Source organism: Neolamprologus multifasciatus, chromosome 17, assembly GCF_963576455.1.
Source record: "Neolamprologus multifasciatus chromosome 17, fNeoMul1.2, whole genome shotgun sequence".
Classification (NCBI taxonomy): domain Eukaryota; kingdom Metazoa; phylum Chordata; class Actinopteri; order Cichliformes; family Cichlidae; genus Neolamprologus; species Neolamprologus multifasciatus.
In genome coordinates this window covers 28,064,610-28,074,797 of record NC_140455.1, presented here as the reverse complement: position 1 = coordinate 28,074,797, position 10,188 = coordinate 28,064,610, and the positions used below count along the sequence as shown (strand labels likewise).

General features: G+C 39.1%; 1 long non-coding RNA gene across 1 annotated transcript; it reads right to left on the bottom strand.

The window, feature by feature from the left end:
• Positions 1–423: 423 nt before the first annotated feature.
• Positions 424–9,088, bottom strand: LOC146499552 (uncharacterized). The gene is made up of 3 exons (XR_014870288.1): positions 9,001–9,088; positions 4,848–5,299; positions 424–3,965 (listed from the first exon to the last, which is right to left on the bottom strand). It is a non-coding gene; the product is annotated as an uncharacterized LOC146499552 (long non-coding RNA).
• Between the last annotated feature and the right edge of the window lie 1,100 nt (positions 9,089–10,188).

Below are 10,188 nucleotides of genomic sequence, written 5' to 3'. Positions count from 1 at the left end.
TCAAAAATGACAGATGCTCTCTATTAATAGGCTTATAACCTCATAAATAGTTGTGTATAAAATAAACTGTTATAACTTCTTTTTTAATAAAACATTCAATGTGTATAGATGGTCTTTGTGTGAGGGTGATTATTGTGCGATTTTTATCTGCACACTTTCCTGAGAGAAATTGTGCACTTTAAACTCCAGATACATACTTACTGGTCACTTTGTTAGATACACCTGTTCAGCTGCTCATCAATACAAGTACTTTATCAGCCAATCTAATGGTAGCAATTCATTACAATTACACTGTGTGCACAATTATTAGGCAAGCTGTATTTTTGAGGATTCATTTCATTATTGAACAACTACAGTGCACTCGGTCAATCCAAATTTTAATGAACCTAAACCTGAATGTTTGTTTATTTTATATATATGCAACTAAATGAAAAATGAACATTTTCTCATCTCACTAGTTTATTTTCATCTGTTAAAGTGAGATTAATAAAACCACTCAAAATTTACATATAAACATTTCTGACATGTCAAAAATAAAATAAAATCAGTGACCAATATAGCCACCCTTCTTTTTAATAACTGTCACACGTTTTTTGATATGTTGACAATCAACGGTTTGTGCTGCAGCAACCACAGCCTCCCACACACTGTTCAGAGAGGTGTACTGTTTCCCTACACTGTAAATCTCCCATTTAAGCAGGGCCCACAGGTTCTGAATAGGGTTTAGGTCAGGTGAGGAAGGGGACCATGCCATTATTTTTTCATCCTTAAGGCCTTTACTGACTAGCCATGCAGTGGAGTACTTTGATGCATGCGGTGGAGCATTGTCCTGCATATAAATCATGGTCTTCTTGAAAGATGCAGACCTTTTCCTGTGCCACTGCTTGAAGAAAATCTCTTCTAAAAATTGGCCGTAGGTTTTGGAGTTGATTTTGAGGCCATCTTTAACCCGAAGAGGTCCAACAAGGACATCTTTAACAATACCAGCCCATACCAGTACCCCACCTCCACCTTGCTGGCGTCTGAGTCGAAATGGAGCTCTGTGTCCGTTACTGATCCAGCCATGGGCCCATCCATCTCTGTGCAAAACAGCAAAACATTTGATGGTTCTGTGGTCACGCCCCAATATCTTAGTAATTTCAAGAGTTCTGCATCCCTCTGAAAGAACTTCTACAATTTTTGACTTTTCAGAGTCCTTCAAATCTCTTTTTGGGCCCATTTTGCCTGAGGAAGAGAAGCTGCCTAAAAATTATGCACACCTTTATATTGAGTGTTGATCTCTTTAGGCCACACCCTCACTCATTATGCAAATACACATCACCTGATATGCTTAAATCCAATAGGCACTCAAGTTTATACAGCTCGAAGTTGGAAAATATGCATAAAAATTATAATACAGCCAAAATACTCACTTCCCTAATAATTGTGCACACAGTGTAAGCATGTAGACATGGTCAAGAAAACTTGCTGAAGTTAAAACTAAGTTGACTTAAAGGAAGAGATGAGAGGCTGAGCTAAGGACCACTATAAGATAAAGAGGGCTCATTTTAAAGTGTGAACCATGCTAAGTCGCTTTAGTAGAGGCTAAGCTGGAATAGAATATAACGTAGTATAACAGGTCCACTTTAACTATCAACTTATTCCACTAGGTGTCAGTGTCGAACTGCACTCCTGTGTCTGATCTCCCCCATCATGTTTGTACTTAAACTCTGGCATAGTCTCTGTGAGTACTGTGAAACTTGAGACTCACATTACTACCCCAGTCTTGCCGAATGACCTCAGACACACAGCACTTGATCTACGGAGCATATTTATCTTTAAGAATGCTATTCATGGGTAAAGAATCAACCTCTTTCAAATTTAGGAAGACGTGGAGATGTTTGACTTCGGTGTGTAAATCAGTATTAAATACTTAATTGATCTGTCCAAGGGCTGTTAAGAATGTGAGAGCTATAGTGATTGGGGTTTTATTTTGAAGGGAGATATTGAGCTGTGTGCGATCAACCTTGTCAGTCTCAAAGTTCAGTGCAGTGTCCGCCAACAGGCCAGATGAGGGCGCCGCCTCCTGCTCCATCCTTTGTCCTCAGTCGCAACCCGCTCTGTATAATCACAGCAGGAGAAAATAAATGCTGTGACATAAGGCTGTTTAATCCTCTCTCCTCTGAAAAAATGTATTCTGTCACGCAGCAATCTGCTCTCCCTTCCTGTCTGTCCTTATTGCAGTAGCAGTGCAGAGCCACAAAATTACTGTCTTATAGTTCTGTGTTCATTTTTCTTTTTGTAAATTTGCTGTATTGTGTATCTATTTCCTTTCTTTAGGTTATGTAGGAAAAAAACCCTACAAATTACAAACAGCCTCACAGTACATCCTGCATACACTTCTATTTTTCCTGTATTGTATATTCAGTGCCAGGCCACAAGCCGCAGCGTGTCGGAGCCCTAGAGGGTCTTCATCTTGGCCTGGTATGTCAGTCAGGTGATCAACAGATCGTGGTTTGTGTGCCAGCACAGCCAGAAAACATGAAAAAGATTCTGCCACACAAAGATTGATGTAATAAGGGAAGACCTGGTGAGCAGCCAGGTCTTCCACATCCTGAATGTTATCAAGGAGTTCTGCAGCAAATTAGTAGGATACTGCACTTCAACTACATTACAGATTTAAAGATTTAAAAAGAAAAGAAAAGAAAAGAAAAGAAAGAAAAGAAAAGAAAGGGCAACAGAAGCTGACCTGACTCGTAATCCGTAGTTTGAGTAAATCTTGAAAAACAAAAGCTTCTAAAACTGACTTGTGTCTCTCATTTTGCCATCTTTGCATGTTAGAAACCTTATCTTTTAAACACACCCACAGTCTGTAAAACATGCAAATCCGAAGTCCAAACTAAAAGGTGACATTTGTCAAGGTTATGAGTAATAGTGATGAGTAATGTCACCTTTATGTATAAAATTGGCAGGGTGAAAATCTGACATCTTGTAGCAGCATATCTGCATGTCTTGTAATTAGGATGTATTAGTTTAAATCTGAATTTGGGCATTCCAAGCAACAGCAGCTTTGATGACAAATGATGACAGGCCCACACACTATATGCTTTATTTTATGCAATATGGCTAAGGAGTATTGTTCAACCCCTTTCTAAAGCCCGACACCCTGTTCCTGCATCAGAAAAGGAGGAGGATGCAGCTCGGGAGAAGAGGGCGAGGCTATGTCTCCACACAGCCCTGACCTCCAGAAGTCCAGCAACTTGAGATCCTCAATGAAATATTTAAAGCTTCTGTTTTATCCGCAGTGCGTTGGTCAAGACAAACTGCGGGCCTGCATGACGTAATGCCAAAGCCATTCACCAGCTGTCTGATTGGTCCACGCTGAGCAGGGTGGTCAGGTGTCCTGTGCCTCTGTGGCCTTTTAAGGCATTATGATGCCCCAAGGCTTCACATTAGACTCATGACTATCTGCTCCAAGTTATGATCAATCACTGTAGGATACAGAACTTTCCACAGCAAGGCTTTTAGCAGTGAGCCTGCCTTGTGTGTACATTCTCTAACAAAGGCAATTTCAGCCAATCTATGTGTATAAAAGAGACAGTGTATGCTTTTTTGCGACTTTAGGCCTCCAGCTTTATGGTTTAATAAGTTCACAGGCAAAAGCAGAAATTAGTTTTTTTTATGTGCTGTAACATGAATAAATTTGTATTTGGTTTCATGTATGATTTTTTTTTAAAGCATACACATAATAATAAATTGAGCCAGAGTGCCAGGTTTCTCGTGTTGGTGTTAGGTGGCAGGCAGTGCTCTCTCATGTTACAAGCTCTGTTTCACTGGCACGGCAGGGGGTGGATGAGGTGGCAGTGATGCCGGTGCAACAGCAGCAAGCGGTACAATGATGCTGCTGGGTCTTTACTAATAGATGAGCCGCTGATTAGCACGCCTCCCCAACCAAGACCACCACCGAGCTGCTTGTTCTGCAGAGCCTAAAGCAGGAGAAGACAGCAGAGAAACAGTGCTAGTGATGACAGGTGGTGCATGAGTCATACAAATCACCTTGCAGAAGTTGGTTTGTTGGGGGGACGCAAATACATGATGATATATATAGATGATATAACAGTAGATTCTACTTTCTACAAATAATAATAATAATAATAATAATAATAATAATAATAATAATAATAATGATTAAAAAAAATAGCAGGACTTAAAATATAAGCCAGTTAATTTTTTTGCAATTTGCTTTTGTGTTTGTTTGTTTAAACAAAAATGAACATTCCTGCAAAAAATTTACATTTTGTTCGGGTTATTAACATTTTCCCGATGTTGCATGCTTTGATCCCCCATCTGAACAATTAGGTTGAAAATTCATATTTTCTCAAAAAGAATGAACAAATCATTGTCATAATCCTCATGATTTAATATAATTGAAATGCAATTATATCACTAAGATGTAATTATTGTATCCAATATACCCAGCAAATAAAGATAAAAAACAATAATTGCAATGACTGTATATGATATAAAAGATCAATCAGCATTTTCTCCTGTGACACACTTTAAAAAAAAAAAAAATATATATATATATATATATATATATATATATATATATATATATATATATATATATATATAGAGAGAGAGAGAGAGAGAGAGAGAGAGAGAGATAATATCCTGATTTTAATCTATTCAGTTATTCTTTTCGAACAACAGACGAAATCTTGCCCTATTATTATTTCATCCTATGGCCCTCCATCCGATCCCTCCGCTGGCACCTGTTTCATCTGGCTTCGGCACGACAGCACAGAACCAAATGAGTATTTTAAATATTCATTGAGTGCTGCTCGTCTCCTGTATACACTACCGACCTCTCACACAGATGATCCGGGGCTCCAGTTTCAGAATTTCCAGGTGGAAACCACTTCAAGCCAGTGAGGGGCTCCGTGCTCATGCTCTCCATCAATTGAGCACCAACGACAAGTCGCCGAGGATTAATTTCACTGTCGCTATTCACTCTGAAATTAGTGTAACCAGACCCAGTTCCATCACCTCTAAATATTAGACGAGTTTTGTCTACTTCGTTATCTGCCTCATTATCAACAGCAGGTAAATGGACTCTGTATGGCCATCGGAGAGGACGATGGGTAGTACTGGCCCTCATATATTAGGCATCCAAGAGTGAACTAAGGACACTCCGGTGATGTGCAGCTCTGCGCAAAACCTGGAGGAGGATGAGGACGACATCAGAGGCCCACTAAAGGCCCAGCGCTGCGTCAAGACACCAGGCCCACATCAGGTTCGCCAGGTTGTATGGTTTTCACTGGAAGGAATAATAAATATAAACTTATAAATATAAATGTAGGTGACTAAAAAAAGAAAAGAAAAAAGTAGAACCTGTTATGTCCTACAGTGGTGTTACAGCAAAGGCATTTTTCTTGCTATCCTCGGACAGGAAATGTTACGCAATCTGCACAGAGTAACCGGCAGTGCAGGCTTTAAATGCAGTGTTTGATAATCATTAGCCATCTGGACGTAGTCATTTGATCTTACAGCATCTCGACCCAAGAACTGCAGCCTCAGCCGACTAAAACTAATCCCGTGATGGTGGTAGTGTGTGGGAGGGGGTGCTGGTGGATAGATGTCCCAAAAAGTCTATCTGATGCACGGTTGCTTTATGTCTGAAAATGCATCACAGGCCATGCCAGTCAGCACCTAATCTTACGTTTGGTACATCAGTTACTTTCTTTATTGTGCTCACTTTTTTTTAGAATGTGAAACACTGAATTAGGAAGCGGATGCACTGCTTTATGCCTTTATTTTATCCCTCTTCCTCTCATTGGGAAAGTAATGTGGTCTGCATGTGCTGCAAAGGTAGAAAAAGATGCGAAACGATGGTGCACCAGTGATCTATATAGCAACCTGCAGCCTGCAGGCCATTAGCCAGGCACCAGGCCGGTGAGGAACCGTGTAGTTGATTTAAAAAAAAAAAAAAAAAAAAAAAACATTTACAGAGGAATATCCTACTTTTCGAATATATCCTACAATAAATATTGAATTTTAAATTCACATTACAATGTATAAAGGACGAAAGGACTGATTAAAATCAATTTAGCCCACGTGTTTGCATTAAGATTGCAGAAAAATGCTAAGATGCAGAAAAAATAGTCAGGTTCTGTAAATGTTAATTCCTATCATGTGGTCAGAAAGGCCGAATTTAAATTTGCAATTTTCCTCTCATTCCTTTTTTTTTTTTTTTTAAACTGTCTAAACATATTTTAATGTCTTAAAATCCACGCGGGTTGTAGGACAAAATAGAATAATCTCCATGTTCCAGCTGGAGAAGAATCCGACACAACCTTTTCTCGGGTTAGCCCAGTCAGAAGAGGGGGTTGGTCCAAATTATTTGTCAGGAAATCGTTTAATCCGGAGACAAAACCAATCCTCATCCACTCAGAGTGCTGCAGTCCCGTGGTTAAAAACAGCGCCCTGTTTGAGGTCTCTTCAGAGAGATCCACTCTTAAAACGACTGTAAGGGCCCCCAAACGCAGCAGAGCAAAGAGAGGCTCGTGAAGGTTGGATTATTTGATTCGTGGGAAGAGATGCTTGAAAAATGTGTTTTTATTTGCTACCGGGCAATTCCTTGCATGTGTGCTCACAACTCTAACCTAGAGGAGGGAGACTGGATAGAAGCTGGGTTTGATCCTAGACAAAAAAAAGGGGGAAAAAAAGTCCACTGTTATGAATGCAGGTAGGCCAAACAGAGGTACGTTTTGTACCGTTTTCGGTTCCTTGCGCATACCATTTAAAGGGTAGGGGCCTGTCTCATATTTCACACACAGAAATAGCTCTAAATTTGTAAGTAAAAGTAGGATTCAAGTAAAGATTTGAAACAAAAGGACGCTTCAGAAAATTTAAATATTAAAACTTTGGCGAATTTCTGTGGCTGTAGTTTCATTCTTGTCGAGTGTTGTTGCCGCTTTGTGTGTCTGCGCCTTTAAAAAGGTGCACGGGGCACCTATCCTTCTGTAAGTGTGCAGCCGGGACGCGCAGGTAAAAGGGAGGAGGTTTCAGTGTGGGGAGGGGGAACCGGTAGGAGAGAGAGGGGGGGGGGGATAGAGAGGAGAAGAGAGGAGCGCAGGGCTGAAATTGACATTTGATACTCAGGAAGTTCAGGAGTCTGCTTGGATTTCTTTTGTTTCATTGTAATTCTGCAGTCCTGCTGCGGGCAACACAGACGGGAGGCTTGTGTCACTTCCACACAATGTTAAAAGCGGAAAATCCTTAAATGATAATGATAGGTTAAGGACTAAAATGTGTGTTGGGTCCGACTTCTGAGCGGTTCGTGACGCACGACGATGGACTGAGAGGAAGGTACGAACAATATTTCGGTTTTTTGTTGTTGTTTTTTTTTAACGCACAGGTTAGTTGTTTAAATAAAGCAGCCGAATACACAGGCTAGCTTAAAGAGAGGGTTCAGATCAAATGAGAAAAGATGGGCGAGGAGGCCGTGTTACCAACCAAAATACTTGGCTAATATTGCAATTTGTTTTACTTTGTTTTTTTAAAAGATGAATGGTTAATGACCTACTAACAGATCAGTCGTTTTATAAATCTGGCTATTCGAATACTTCAACTTAAAAACTTTAACTGCTATTAATTCAATTTAATGTAAGGTACTACTTTTGTTTAACCTCTTCTGGCGTGAGGGTTAAAAAAAATCCGCACAAATAGTCCGTTAAACGTGGTCGAAATTAATATGAAATAGACTAAATACCAGAAATGCGAAATTTAACCGCCACCTGATAAAATATTATTGAAATAAATGTTCAATTTAATGCAGTTGTGATAATTAAATAGGCTCTTTTTTATTTTCGGTGATGCTCGAGCTTCGTGGTATGTAATCACGTTGCACCTGCTTCTATTTCCGTCCAATACCAAGAGAATACAGTGAAGACCTCAACCTAATCCTGCGGATTAATACTGAATTGGGTATGTTGAAATTTTTTTCTCTTTTCTTTTCTTTTCTTTTCTTTTCTTTTCTTTCCCATTTTTTAAAATCCCTGTACACTGAGGGTAATTAGGATTGTATACAGGGTGTGTGGTGTTATGAAACAGGACAGTATTCCTAATCAGGCCAAAAAAAAAAGGGGGGGGGGGGGGGGGGGGGTTGGGAGGGGTCCCTAAAATATAAACGTAAAAAAATATAAAGTACTTAGATGTGACTTGAAGTCGATTTTTGTGCGTTTCAGGTCATAAGACTGAATTTAGATCTTGCTGCAGGACTTAGAGGAGTGATAAATCCTCCTGAAATAACCGTGAAGTTGAGGACTTGTAGACTCCCTATTCAGACAAATGCGATTAACAAGGGGCTTTGGAGCAGCTTTGAGGTTAATTTAACGATGACAGAAAGAAAAGGAAGTCCGGACTTTGCAGTGTTAACATTTCAAATATACAGCGTGTCTAATCACGATGAAAGGAATTATGAGTGCTTCCTAAACATCCCTTTGGACGTGTTACATCATTTCAGGTAATATTCTCATGTAATCTTGGATTTTTAATAAGTTGGCCTATGTTTGAATTCATGAAATGTAACTATAGCGCCATGTTTAGGTTTAATTTAAGCTGTCAAAGACCACATCAGGAAATTGTCTGTGAGAAAAGCTACATAATTATTACAAATGTACAAACCTCACATATGTTTTTTTTTCTTTGACAGTATGTCTTCACGACACATCAAAACAAGATGGCTTTTTAAATTGTTTTTTATTTCCCAGATAAACCTACATTTATCGCTAACAAGAGCAGGTTTCCATGTCTTAAATTATTGAACAAATTGAATAAATTATTGAACAAAATTATATAAGTAATGTTTTCTCTGATTTCATTTTCATTCAGAAATACTGTCTTTGTTTTTCTCTGTTCTACTTCCATGAGTAAGAGGCTCTCATTTAAAAACATATTACCAAAACCTCATGAAGCTCCTTTCTTAACTAATTAAGGTATGGAGAAACACGGGCAAACCTTTAAAGGACACAGGTTCTTCTTTCTTTTTTTTTTCCGGACTTGGCTTTTTAGTGGTATTGATTTCTCCAGGAAATGGCAATGGGAGTCTAGCTCAGGGAGCCATTTGGGCATCTGAAGAATCACTTAGTACATGGTTTGATCGCTGGAATCAATGGGAGCTCCGCGCACTGCAGGGCCCAGGGTGAGGGAAGCTAATGGCTGAACCAAGGGTGGGGCGTCTGGGCCCTGCCAGGACAGCGCTGAGGACAGCTAGCTTCTCTCTGATTCGGATTATCTGTGGCGCAAAGATGCTTTTGACAACATATCCAAGGTCAGGAGATGGTTTGAAGGTTATGATTCAGCTGCAGTATCGTGATTTAAACCCTTTTTATTTATTATTTCAATGTGAAAGAAAAGAGAAATAGGCTCAGTTGTTTGTGTATATTTTTGTAAGAGAAGCCTTGCATATTTATTTGACAGACATTTTGAATTAGTTGAGTTGCTTCATTGCTGATATCTTAGTCTGACTACAGTCTGACTGGGATTTGTTGTTTTTAAAGATCAGACTTAAATCACAGATACACCACACAATATATGAATTTATCCTTATTTTCATTTCACTGACACAAAACCTGCAAGAAGCTTTTACCTGTACTCATGCTAGTTACATGTAAACTCTTGAAATAACAACATCAACAATGATAAAAACTTTTTTTATTTTATCACAGATTTTAAAGATTAAAATGAATGGGTCGTTATAACGTAACTGATGCACCTCAACACAAATACAGCAAGCAAATTAAGTGGTTTGTTAAAGGTGTCACACTTTGAGCAGGTTGATTGTGTAAGGGGGAGGGCAGGAGCCAGGATGTAAAGGGATTACTGATCAATCCATGTAAGGGTCATTTATGTGCCAAACCTAAGTTTAAGACATCGGTGGGTTTGATAACTGATCAGTGAAGTGCACACGTTTCCTTGTTTGGTATTAGCAAAAAAGCAGTGGCTAATGTATTTTGTCAGTGTTATCCAAGTGGTATTCTAATTGAGTTCTGTGTGAATAAAAAACAGCACCTGTTCCTGAAAAATCTCGGACTTTCACTCCCAAATATTAATTGCTTGACTGTTTAGTAAAAAAATTAAAGTCCATCAAGCGTTTTGTTTGGCTTGATTGTGTGTGGATAAGATGTTGAGATTCAGGGTTAGTAT